The sequence below is a fragment of the Salmo salar genome, chromosome ssa09 (assembly GCF_905237065.1).
Source record: "Salmo salar chromosome ssa09, Ssal_v3.1, whole genome shotgun sequence".
Classification (NCBI taxonomy): Eukaryota; Metazoa; Chordata; class Actinopteri; order Salmoniformes; family Salmonidae; genus Salmo; species Salmo salar.
In genome coordinates, this window is record NC_059450.1 from 68,611,216 (window position 1) to 68,624,225 (window position 13,010).

The following is a 13,010-nucleotide window of genomic DNA, read 5'->3' on the forward strand; positions in this document are numbered from 1 at the left end:
TCATAAAGATCGGAGATGATGTTGTGATGCATGTAACACTATCTTTTGTGACGGTAAAAGTAGCTGGCACCGAGTGTAATCATGTTTGACACAAATAAGATATTAAAATCAAATACGAACATGCGCGCCTATTTACACATTTATAACTGTGAAAATATTTACCAGGCGTGATGCTGCTGGTTAAATCATTTAAGGGGTAACTGACGTGTGTCAAAATCAGGGACGGAGGAAAGGGAGGCTGGCAGGAGGCCCCGCAGGCTGAGAGGAGAGCCACGATCATGCAACTTTGATTATTTCACTTTAACCCTCCCATTTAGTTTCCTTTCTTTTTTGTTGCTGTTGTTCTGCTGTTCCTTCTGTTAATTGGGTGTCCCCTGGGGTTCTGACAGAAAACCAAACTGACAGTGGAACACTTCTGAGACTGGAACCACTCCCAGCTACTGCTAGGAGAGCCAACACAACAGCACACCACCCTACACACTGGGCTTTATATTGTAGACACATGACTTTACTGATTATAGTAGAGATGAAAAGACTCCTGTTATTTCCCAGGCCATGCAGATGATAGGTTATACTAATCCATAAGAGTGACTTCTGATTTACAGCTGCTTTGTCTGTATGAAGACCTCAACCTTCACCTTTCCTTCTCTCTCTCTATCTGCTCCTCTCCCTCTCGCAATCTATTAAACCCATGCCATATAGATTTATGAAAATGAATCGCAAGCTCAAAACAGGGTATCACAATGGCTTAACCCCTCGGTGCTCATTTTAATAGTGTTTATCATGTATTGTTGGTATCACTGGGATTAACTCTATGCAACATCTGCTTCTGGCTTCACTCTGTTTCTGTTACAGTAGTTTTATGCAACAAATATAGGAATACATTGTTAACGCTGAAATCTGGGTCAGATTGTTGTCTGTGCGTGTGTGTGTGTGTGTGTGTGTGTGTGTGTGTGTGTGTGTGTGTGTGTGTGTGTGTGTGTGTGTGTGTGTGTGTGTGTGTGTGTGCGTGTGCGTGCGTGCGTATGTGTGTGTGTGTGTGTGCATGGGTGTGTGTGTGCGCATGACAGTGTCTTGTTATTTGTGGATTTGATAACCTTCCTGTCCGTATATTTTGTTATTGACGACATGTAAACTTTTTTTTTTTCTCCATTTCAGGCTCATTTAAATTCTGTCAGCTCCACACCTTGCTATGTTGGTTTATGACATTCTTATTCATTTTATTTGCATATTTATGTAGGTAGGGAAGTAAGAGAGGAATCCATTGCATGGAGAAATGCATTCACCCAGGTGCTGTGTAGTGTGATAAGATTCTATACACTGCAATTTCCTGAAAGCTCGTCATAAATTCCATGCAAAACGTGATTCGACTGGAGAAATACAAGTCTGCAGTAATATCCCTGGTAAAGACGTTTTACATTACATCCATTTAAAACATGGTATGTTGAGTAGATAAAACATATTGATTCATATACAGACTATGTAACATCTTAATAGAACAGGGATACTTTAACCCACCCAAATGCTGCTGAAGATCTGTCCAGAGTGAGTGTGTGTGTGTGTGTGTGTGTGTGTGTGTGTGTGTGTGTGTGTGTGTGTGTGTGTGTGTATACTTCCGTGTGAGTATGTGTGTGCATGATACTGTCAGTTTGCTGTGTCAGTGCAGTATAAACAGCGTATGGGATTAGAGACTGGCCGTGGTGCTGCTGGCGTGTGACTGGGTCATATGGTCACGCATGGAGCTATCGTAACACGATTATGGGCTGAGTAAACGGCAAAGCGCAGGCGGTACAGCGGAGCTCTCACATCAAAACCCTCCTGTCTCAAGCACGTCATGCTGGAATGCGTGAGAGCCAACGCACACAAGATGTGTTGAAGAAGAAGCTGGAAGCCACAGGGGCTCAGCCTAAAAGATTAGAACGTGTAAATCTACCTGCGACCCGGCGGATTTGGACTGTTTTGTTGGTGTTGAGCGTGCAGGATACTCTGCTGCATGTCTAGCTCCTGGAAGTGAATGAACACTAACAGGAGAGTGCACAGAACACAGGAACAGAGAACTAGGGGCTTCAACATTTCGGCATCTTTACACAATATCTCAGAGTACGGGAGGCAACAGCTTATGAGAAATAGTGAGAGAGAGGACTACATCCAGAGGAAACACTGTACGGATAACTCATTGTTAGATTAATACTGATAAGGATGCATTTATTTATTGCAAATGCTGTTGGTTACAACATTACAGGCAGCCCCTCTCTAGGGGAGTGAAAGTCTGTAAGACGACGGACAGAAAAACTATTTTATTAGCGTCCATCTAGCTTTTAACAGACAGCTATGGTACTGACACTGTGAGGTTACAGTGGTAATGCTGTGATGATGGTAGTGTATGGGAGACCAACACAGTCCTCTTGGCACAGTGGGAGTGTTTTGGCAGTGAGTAGAGTAGGGATTGAGTTATTATCGAACCGCACACCCATGATGATGATGATGGTAGTGCTGAAGGTGGGAGAGGGTAAGACTGAGGTCATGCACTGACTTATACTGTGTGTAATTAAATATACTCTATATAATTCAATATGGCTCTCTCTCTCTCTCTCTCTCTCTCTGCTTCTCCTTTAGTGTAACGCGGCCAGTAGCGTGTGTGGTGTGTGAGGGAGAGAGGAGGAGGCAGAAGGAGAATGCTGCTGTCTGTTGTGAGGATGTAAAACCAGCCGTGACCTCCAAGTCTTCCCCAGACAGAGCTGTGACACACTGGTGTCTCGCCATATCCTGACGCTCTGAAGGGCATGCAGACCACACACACACACACAGAAAGGGCCCGTGAGCACGCTCATACCTCACACACACATTCATTAGTGCGATATGCCTGCTACCTTTTACGGTTGTCAATTTTCCCGAAAGGGGCTTGTATCGTGGCCTGCAGACAGAAGAGCTGTCGCTCTGCATCAGATCATCATCCTGCCATCCAGCTCTGCCTAGAGTCAAAGTCTCATCTTCATCTGCCACGCTGCAGTGCACCAGGGCCAGGTCTAGCCTTTTGGGGGCCCTAAGAGAGATTTGGTTGGGGAGGGGGCACCTCGCAGCAAGCCATTTTAGTGGCCCCCTCTTGACATTGGAGATAACAAATATACTTAATGTTCATTTCCCGCAATTCTACACATTTTGCCATGAAGTGGAGAGACATTTTTGCAGTTTAAAAGCACATTTCCTGTCATGTTAATATGATATCTGAGTGTGAATGACTAACAAAATCAATGGGGACCCACTGGAGGTCAGTGCTCCTGGGCAAGTTTAGACAGCTGGCCAGACTAACTACCAATCTAAAAATGGTTAACTAACATGGATAATTGAGTGACTGTAAGTGACTAACATAACAGGAGAAAAACGGTTGATGCACAATCAAATTTGGAAATTGCCCCCGGTGTATTCTACTGTTCTAACTGTCAATGGTAGGTTGACACCCCGACTGAGTTCCTAAAAAAATAAAGCGTCTGGGGGCCTTAAGCAACCGCTTATTCCACTTACGTCTGGAACCGGCCCTGCAGAGCACCACCACAACAAACACTGTCTCACATACTCATGCCTTATCAACTAGGGCTGGGCCAATTGTATTCTGCATGTTTTAAAAGACGCTATCCTTTCTGTCACCAGCACAGTGGAGGAGGTCAGGAGACATGTCTGACTTTAAGATCTCTATTTTCAGTTAAGTCTGGGTTTTTTTGTGTTTTTTTACCCAAGTCTAGAAACTGGATACAGTATAGTAAGGGAATCTGGAATGAGCATGTTAACATAGAACAGGCCTGGCAGCCTAGCCAGGAGGGTTCCTGCACTTAGTAAGACCGTGGAGTCAAGAAAATTAGAAGTAATACAGAGGTTTAGCAATGGCGAATATCCCTTACAATTCCCACCCAGTCAGCCATTTTGGGATGGCTCCAGCAGAGTCCAGCAGACTCTAAGCAGCACTTCACAACCTGCCTTTCTGTCCGTTACCAGCTAATGAATGAGATCAATGAAAACTGCTTTGCAGACGTGAGTTGGTCACAAAGACAAAAGAAACAAGAGATGAAGCTTTCAGGGCAGAGCAAGAGAAGGACGGAGAGGGAGAGGGAGAAGAGAAAGCCTTGTGTCATGGTTGAATGTGATAGGATGTGAAGTTACCGTCCACAGGTAGGGCGGTGGGGGGAAGGGGGGCAGGCCCAACGCTTAGGGACACAGATGGGAAATGTCAGTCCGCTGTGTCGCTCTCCTGACGACCAGACTGTAACCGTCCATCACACAGATGCACACAGACAAAGAGAGGGGTGCGGAGAGAGGGATGGAGGGAGAGTGTGGGGGGGGGGCAGGATGTGAAGAGAGGTTGGCACATCAGACCCGGTAGAGACGTGTGTGGGTGTGTTTGAGGGGATGCATGTCCTGAGAGCCAGAGCTTCTCTCTCTCTGTCTGTGTGTGTGTGTGTGTGTGTGTGTGTGTGTGTGTGTGTGTGTGTGTGTGTGTGTGTGTGTGTGTGTGTGTGTGTGTGTGTGTGTGTGTGTGTGTGTGTGTGTGTGTGTGTGTGTGTGTGTGTGTGTGTGTGTGTGTGGGGGGGGGGTAGGGGGGTACAGGCACTTTGTGGATTGTATCTGGGATGACAAGAGCGTGATGACGGAAATATGAAGTGACCCTGCTGCTTCAGTTACACACTGCTTTACAGAAGATCCTTTCCGTAGACACAGAATACAACAGCAAGGCCAGGCAGAGAGAGAGAGAGAGAGAGAGAGAGAGAGCCAAGGCCATGCTCAGGAATATACTGTTTTCTCTACCTTCACTATACAGTGAAGGTGAGACAGAAAGAGAGATGGAGAAAGAGAGAGAGACAGAGGGAGATAGAGAGAGAAAAAGGGGGACTAGAGAAAGAGGGGGGGAGGGAGGAGGTGGGAGAGAGAGAGAGACAGAGAGAGATAAGGAGAGAGTGAGTTTATAATGGTATGCACTATGTGAAGTGCGCTCACACTTCAGAATAGAGATTTAAATTGTCCCGTGGTGGTAAATCCCCATGTTGAAAACACACAAAGAGCAGCGGGGGGTGGGTCTCTCTCTCAGGGTGTACTAAAGCCCATATGTCACCAGCTATGCAGTCAAGTGCCATGGAAATCCTGTTGAGCTGTTGTAAAGCAGCAGAACCCAGCTCCATACAGACAAACTAATAAACTGCTATCTGAGTCCCAATCCTCTTAGAACGCTTCACCAACTCCCACCGCTTTAAAGAGGGATATACTGTACCCACACACACACACTCAGACGGGTGTGTGTGTGTGTGTGTGTGTGTGTGTGTGTGTGTGTGTGTGTGTGTGTGTGTGTGTGTGTGTGTGTGTGTGTGTGTGTGTGTGTGTGTGTGTGTGTGTGACCACGCCACTCACATAATTAGAGAAAAACTATTGTCCATCCAAAAGGATTCCTTCCCTGATCTGAATAGCTAGTGCTTCATTGTGTGAAATTCAGACGGCTTTCAGGACAGAGTTCCTGAAAGGTTCGAGGCCATTCTCCAGCGCATAAAAGAAGCCAGACCTTTAAAGAAAGTAATGACTCTGTGATAGAGTGGATTAATTGGTAGTTATTAGTATTCCCATAGTCAGTGAGAAACAGAGGAACAGCCTAACTGTTTTTCAAGATGTCTGTGGTGTTGGTTCACTGTGCCTAGAGATTGGTACTCACCAAGGGAACAACGGTCTCCAGTCATAATTAGCTCTACCAGTCAAGTGTCTCTGATTGGATTACTGGCCTCTGCTTTTGGGGCGCTGCACTTCCAAGGAAAGAACCCTGAATGGCGGGAGTGATCCGAAACAGAAACAGTGTTTGGATAGACTGAGAGAAAGGGGGTTGTTAGATTGTAAGCGGAGATAGACAAGGCCGTGGGAACACTGCAGGACATGAGGACAAGTGAAAGACCCCTGGAAGATCCTTGGAGCTCTGTCTCACCCCTCTGGAAGATCTGGACAATACTGGGGCATTTGGCAGCCTGCTCTGTATCTTTCTCTCGATATGTTTGTAACCTCAGTTCTGTTTCATGCTTGAGGTTCCCATGTTTGTTTTTATACTGTATGTGTATAGTTTTTTTATAGACTGCAGATTGGAATGTGTTACTAGACAGGTTGAGCTTTGCTACTGAACAAACCAACCGTATTCTCTGTAGCAGAAAGACAAGGCTGGATATGGCTGGAGAGGAGAAATGGAGTCTATTTGCAAAAGAGAAGACAAAAAAGTCTGAACAGATATTGTTCCCTTTTTGCATTTGATTCATGACTCGTTACGATAATACAGCGACAATAACAATATGAATGCATTCATAGAGCAACAAGCTGAAGGACAATACTGTAGGAATAATTACAAGAGCTGAGAAACTAGACAATACAATTGTGTTGTGATCATGATGAGCAGCCTCAGTTTGTATTATCTTTCTTTCTAGGCCATATAATCACATTTCACATCCAGATGTTTGATGTCTGCCCACAATGTGGATAATGCGATTCAATTGCTCTGGTAGCTAATTTTATTATGTTCAAAGTTGCTACTGAGTGCATTTCCTTAGCAAACAGATTTGACTTCTCTAATCTACCACCATCCACTATTCCTACTTTAATTTGAAGTACTTATATGCAATGTTATAATTTCAAACGTACCGTTCATTGCTTGGATAAATATAAACCTTTATTTACACATATTTGCCCAAAAAATGGGAAATATGACAGATTTAATGGTTATCATTAGCCATTAAATGTATGTTACTAAACCTGCTAAAGGTGCCCGTTTGGTTGTTTGCATCTGATGTGTTAATACAGCAGGCAGAGGCAGTGTTTCACATGGACCTGGGTCTTAATGTATAGCTGTCATGAATAGCCCTGGGGGTCCTGATTTCAGACTCTACAACATCTTGAGACCCCCCCCCCCATACACACTCATAAACACAGGCTAGCGGCACGGTTGATCAAGTGAATAGCCATGAAACCAAGGGTACCCCCTTTTCTCCTTGGGCGCCGAGGCCCTAGTCTCACCTCCCCATGCAGTCCCCTCTAGACCCCTAGACCCTCTGCCAATGGCATTTATATGGTAATTAGGTTTAGAGCTGTCCTGACCACACCACAGCATTCCCCCAGCCCCTGACTGACAGGAGACCTTTCTCTCAGCCCAAACAAGCGAGCTAAATCCATTCCAGAATTACAGCATGTGAAGAGGCTGGGTTCGGCACAGCGCGGCGCAGGGCAGAGGTGAGAGGGGAATGTCGCCAACAGCTATTTAACATAGTTATTCATACTGTAACAAATCAGGCGGAAGATGTGCACAAGAGAGGGATGGAGTGAGGGAGGGAGACATTGGACATCTTTGTAGAGGACCTAGGTATTTTTATGTCCCATTCTTAGTTGAGAATTGACACATGTCACTGTCCATTCAGTTGGAGAACACACTTTGTTTTATGAGAAACTCAATGATTGGGTTTCTGTGATCATAACCGAGTTTCCAGAGAGGAAAAAATAGACAGGTTTGAAAAAATATAGTACGACATTGTTTGTTTGTTTTTTGAAATACATTTTGTGATGAAATCAGTCACTTGGATGATGATCAGAACTCATTTTCTACTGGGATGTTTAAACAAATTCAGCTTATAGCTTATAGCTATGGATTGGCTGCCGGTAGGTTTTTTCTTTGCTACAGAGAAACACTCAGGGACGATATGGAGACTGTCAAAACTAAGCTAACTGTGTGGAGTTATATTTATCATAGAAACAATGGGGTAGCTATTACTTATTATGCTAGATGGCCGTCAGGCATCAAACATTCACACTGGTGTGTTTCCTGATGTACTGAATCTTACACCTGATATACTCAGAGGATTTAACATGTTCTGCCTTGTGGTTAACCATCTACTAGCCTGCAGGGCAACCCTCGAGAGCTCTACAGGAAGTGGATGGCGGGGGGGGAGCGTATTCAACGCAACACAGGACGTGATGTCAGAGGGTGGGTAAAGGCCCCAGGGCTGGTTTTAATTACCATATGAATAGCTCCTCCTCAGTCTCCTGCTATTCTAATCAGTCAGGGTTTTTTTCATCAGGTGTAACTGTTCTACAGAACACAGCCAATTATAGAATTATGTTTTTCTCACACCTTCCGATTCCAACTTTGCCATGGCTTAAAAAGTGTCAACACCCAACTGATTTGATCCAATTGATCATTTTCAGCTTGATATTATACCACATGTCCCTTTGAATTCATGTTGGACGTGGGAGAAACTATACTCCCAGGGTGTAAATGAAACAAATTGTTGTGTGAATTCTCCCACTGATGTTTCGTTCTCCAAAGACTAACGCACAGACAGACGTATGTGTTAGACAGCAGGGGAGAAGTTTAACAACAAAAAACAAACCCGTTGATGAGCTATATTTTGTCTTATAGGGGAATGTGTGACATCAACGTTTCTCAGAAGTCAGTAAATAAGACAATATTGCCAGTAGAGTCAGAGGTTTTAACTTAATGAGATTTGTTCCTGTGGATTTGCAGCTCTTACATTTCCTTATTCGCAGGTTCCTCATCCGTTTGATCACCTAACACGCGATTACTTAAGGGAGCTGGATTATCTGCCTGGGAGAGGTCTGCCTGGCATCCTAGGTGCGTCTCTCTCTATACTCTAAGAGGCTTACGTACGGAAAAATATGAAGTATGTGCTGGCTAATAGCCTTATTTCCCCCCGGCATTTCGTTTCTTTAAAAGAGAAAATCTGATTCCTTCCCAAAAGTTGGTCACATTTATCGCTGATTTGTCATAGACACTACAAATCCAGTTTTAGCATGTAATACGTCTGAACAAGGTTATAAAGCGTTGGGTTTTAACGTTGCCACTGCCACACACAACGAGAGGTAGCCTTTGAACAACACAGAAGTGGCTGTTACAGCATGGATTTGTGTTGTGACAGTACAGTGGAAACAGAGTGAAAACTGGGTTCATTCGGAGTTGGCCAGTGCTATTTCCCCGCTGATCTCTAGTGCAGTACTGCCGTGTAGGGAGGCCTTTGTATTAAAGGGATTTTTATGCAGCCAAAACTATATGGGAGGGAATTTTCAGGGTGCTTTAGGGTAATGATGTCAACATATACTTTCTCATTCACCTCCATCGTTTATACGCTCTCTCTACTTCTCAATTTCTTTCTTTCTCTGCCTCTCCTGTCAATCTACCCCTTTATATTTCTTTCTCTTACTACATATCGCCACCACTCTCTTTTCCCTCTCTCTCGCTCCACTCTTTCTCCTTCTCTCTCTCTCTCCCTCTCTCTCCTCTCTCTCCTCTCTCGCTCATCCATCCTCTCAGACAGAGCCTGCGTCGTCAGCAGAACCAACAGTGGGGGTCATTTCAGAGTAGGTCCCATGCATTGCTAATCAGACTCTCATTCACCGCACAGCGCATCTAGATGGGATTAAACAGCAGCAGGTATAGCCTGCCTGCGTTCCTGAGCCTGGAATTGTGTTAGCTGCGAGGTAAATCAAGCAGTTCTTAAACACAGTATTACTTTCAGGGGGTCTTTACTAAAGCAAAAGAGCACAGTTGTACCTCCAAGTCATTTCAACCCACACAGCTCCTTTCATCTGGTTTGTAGCCCACTCTTTTTCCTCAGATGGGGAAGAAAAATATTATTTTCTAGAAAAATACTGAGATTTACAGTAGTCGCTGTCTTTTAGCAAGCAATTTTAATATGAGCTCATAGCAAGACCAATTTATGAATATATGCATTTAAAAGGCACATTGAAACCTAGGGGCGCATAGGATTTATAAATAGGCGGAGGATACGGTGGGGTGTCACTATGTGTTTGTACAGTACATAATAAACATGTTTGCTGGCAGGGCTTTTTTCACGTTGCTTCTCTGTGTGTACCGTGACCCACCAGACATTTAGCCCCACAAGGAAAAACATGAAAACAAACTTCCCTTTGGGGTCACGGTGACGTCGATTGACGGTAAAGGGAAAATGTCACCGTCCCGCATACACCGTACGTCTGTGCCTCAATCAGCGTCATGGAGACGAGGGTCCGGTCTCTGTTTTTAATGAGGCTCACGTAAAAATGATCGGAGGGATTGCTAAGGAGGTCAAGTGCAGTTCTCAACCAGACGGAACACTCCAGGCTGAATAGACTAAAGATGACAACCTGCCTACCAATCTGCTTTATTGTCACTAGGGAGTTTTTCGGAAATCAACCTTGTGGATCAACTTTCAACGTCATGAAAGCACTTTTAAAGAGCAACCAGGCATCCTCTACTGACGGGATAAGGTCAATACCCTTCCAGGATACCCAGGCCAGGTCGTTTGACCGCGGACCCATGAAGCACGCAGGCATTGAGGCAACGATCACTGAGATCCTGGTTGAAGAAAGCAGAGGTGTATTTAGAGGGCAAGTTGGTCAGGATGATATCTAAGAGGGTGCCCACGGTTACGGATTTAATGTTGTACCTGATAGATTCCTTGATCATTTGTGTGAAATTGAGGGCATCTAGCTTAGATTGTAGGACGGCCGGGGTGTTAAGCATATCCCAGTTTAGGTCACCTAACAGTACGAGCTCAGAAAATAGATGGGGGGCAATCAATTCACATATGGTGTCCAGGGCACAGCTGGGGGCTGAAGGTGGTCTATAACAAGTGGCAACGGTGAGAGACTTGTTTCTGGAAAGGTGGATTTTTAAAAGTAGAAGCTATAATTGTTTGGGTACAGACCTGTATAGTATGACAGAACTCTGCAGGCTATCTCTGCAGTAGATTGCAACTCCACCCCCTTTGGCAGTTCTATCTTGTCGGAAAATGTTATAGTTAGGGATGGAAATTTCAGGATTTTTGGTGGCCTTCCTAAGCCAGGATTCAGACACAGCTAGGACATCCGGGTTGGCAGAGTGTGCTAAAGCAGTGAATAAAACAAACTTGGTTAAAGTTTGTTTACTAATACTGTATGTATATTTATTTGTATGCTTGTTTATTTGTTTCATAGAGCTCTCTGGAGATTTGAATAATTGACTCGATTTGTATTCTCTTAAACACAGTCAGATGAGGACTCCAGGGAATTGTGGGATTGATAATTCCCGAAGCCTGAAGTTAATCACCATCTGGTCTCTCAAACATCCCTTTACAGCTCAGATAACTTAGTATTTTAGAGAGAGAGAGAGAGAGAGAGAGAGAGAGAGAGAGAGAGAGAGAGAAAAAGAGAGAGAAAGAGAGAGAAATAGAGAGAGATATTAAATGAAAAGCATGATGCCTGTGTTTTGATGACACACCAAAAAAATCTACATTTCTTTCCAGATTACAGATGCACTTCTGCTTTAGAGCTCCATTCTGACACTTCCGTTTTGAAGTGGTGATATATTGTTTTTGTTCCTAATGCTGACTTTCTGCAGATCTTATTTCAAACAAGTACTGTATACTATTGTATTACTGTATGCAAATCAATTCAGAATTCGACATTTAAAATGAGGCCGAAAGCATTGAACGGAAAAGCTAAATACAACATTTAACAATACGACCATGTAGAAGTCAACCACCACAGCAATGCCAATGCCAATCCGCAGCGAAGCCAGTTTGAAAACAAAACAGAGCTAAATGGACAAATACGAACTGCACCGACACCAGCAGCACACACACCAGAATGAAAAGCCAAACACTGCTACTTGCTACCGTTCCGATGATTTAGCTCTGCATGTCTCCCCAGTGGATCATACGGAACTTTTGGTGTGGCGTGACAAATGAAATGTTATTGGGCAGTCTGAGGTTCATTCACTTAGTCCATATCTCCTGCTCTGACAGTACCTGCCGCATCAATCACAGTATCAAGGAGGGGAGCTGGATGGAAGCTGGATGGATGGATGGATGGATGGATGGATGGATGGATGGATGGATGGATGGATGGATGGATGGATGGATGGATGGATGGATGGATGGATGGATAGATAGATAGACAGATAGATAGATATATAGATGGATGGATGGTGCTTTATGGTTCTGGACACATTTCCATTCTGACGTCTTTTAGTGCGGCGTTAGTGTGACATCACCAGGCATTTTAGCCGGTGTTGATGCGGCATCATGACAGCGCCAAGGATATGTGGTGTGATGTTTGGATTTAATTAAGGTGACGTTTATGTAAGCTTTGTATGATGTTCAGGGTTATGGTGGAATTAACATACATTGTATGCTAAATTTGACTGGTAGGGTGAGTTTTCTTAGAAATGATCATCTCCCCATTACAGGCATACACACACACACACACACACACACACACACACACACACACACACACACACACACACACACACACACACACACACACACACACACACACACACACACACACACACACACACACACACACACACACACACACTACCCCATCCCAGCCTAAAGGGCTTTAACAAGAGCCAACCAATAGACATAATGCGTTTATGACTCTGTGCTCTCCAAATCTTATTTATATTGATGTGCACTTTTGTGACCTTGGGACTATAAGGTTCTGTCTGCGCAAAGCATATTCTGAGATATTGAGTATTAAAGTTTTCCCATCCCAGATCTCAGTCCCACTATCTTTTGAAGTGAATTATTCTTTCATAACCCATTAAGGTGCTCATCTTAAAGGTACCTAACGTGCAGAGTATTTGTAAATCCGTTTTGTTTTGGGGGGGGTGCAATGGCAGATAGAACCTTATGGCTCTGACACAGTTTTTAAGAAAACTGTAGCTATTTGAACATGGGCACGGTAACGGAATTGATTTCAAAGTTGAACAAACCATACATCTCTGTGCACAAGGAGTAATTTTGACAATTTACACTGAACATTTAACAAAAACACATTTTGTGGAAGAACTGTGCAGATGCAAAGTTTGGTAACAGAATTTCGGCAAAAATCTCCCTCTGTTTTTTGTGCGACCACATATTCCAAAAACTCTTAAATATCTGCTCTGAATTTAGATTCAAAGATGTCTGCAGAGAGAATGGGGTGTCAGCTATGACATGACA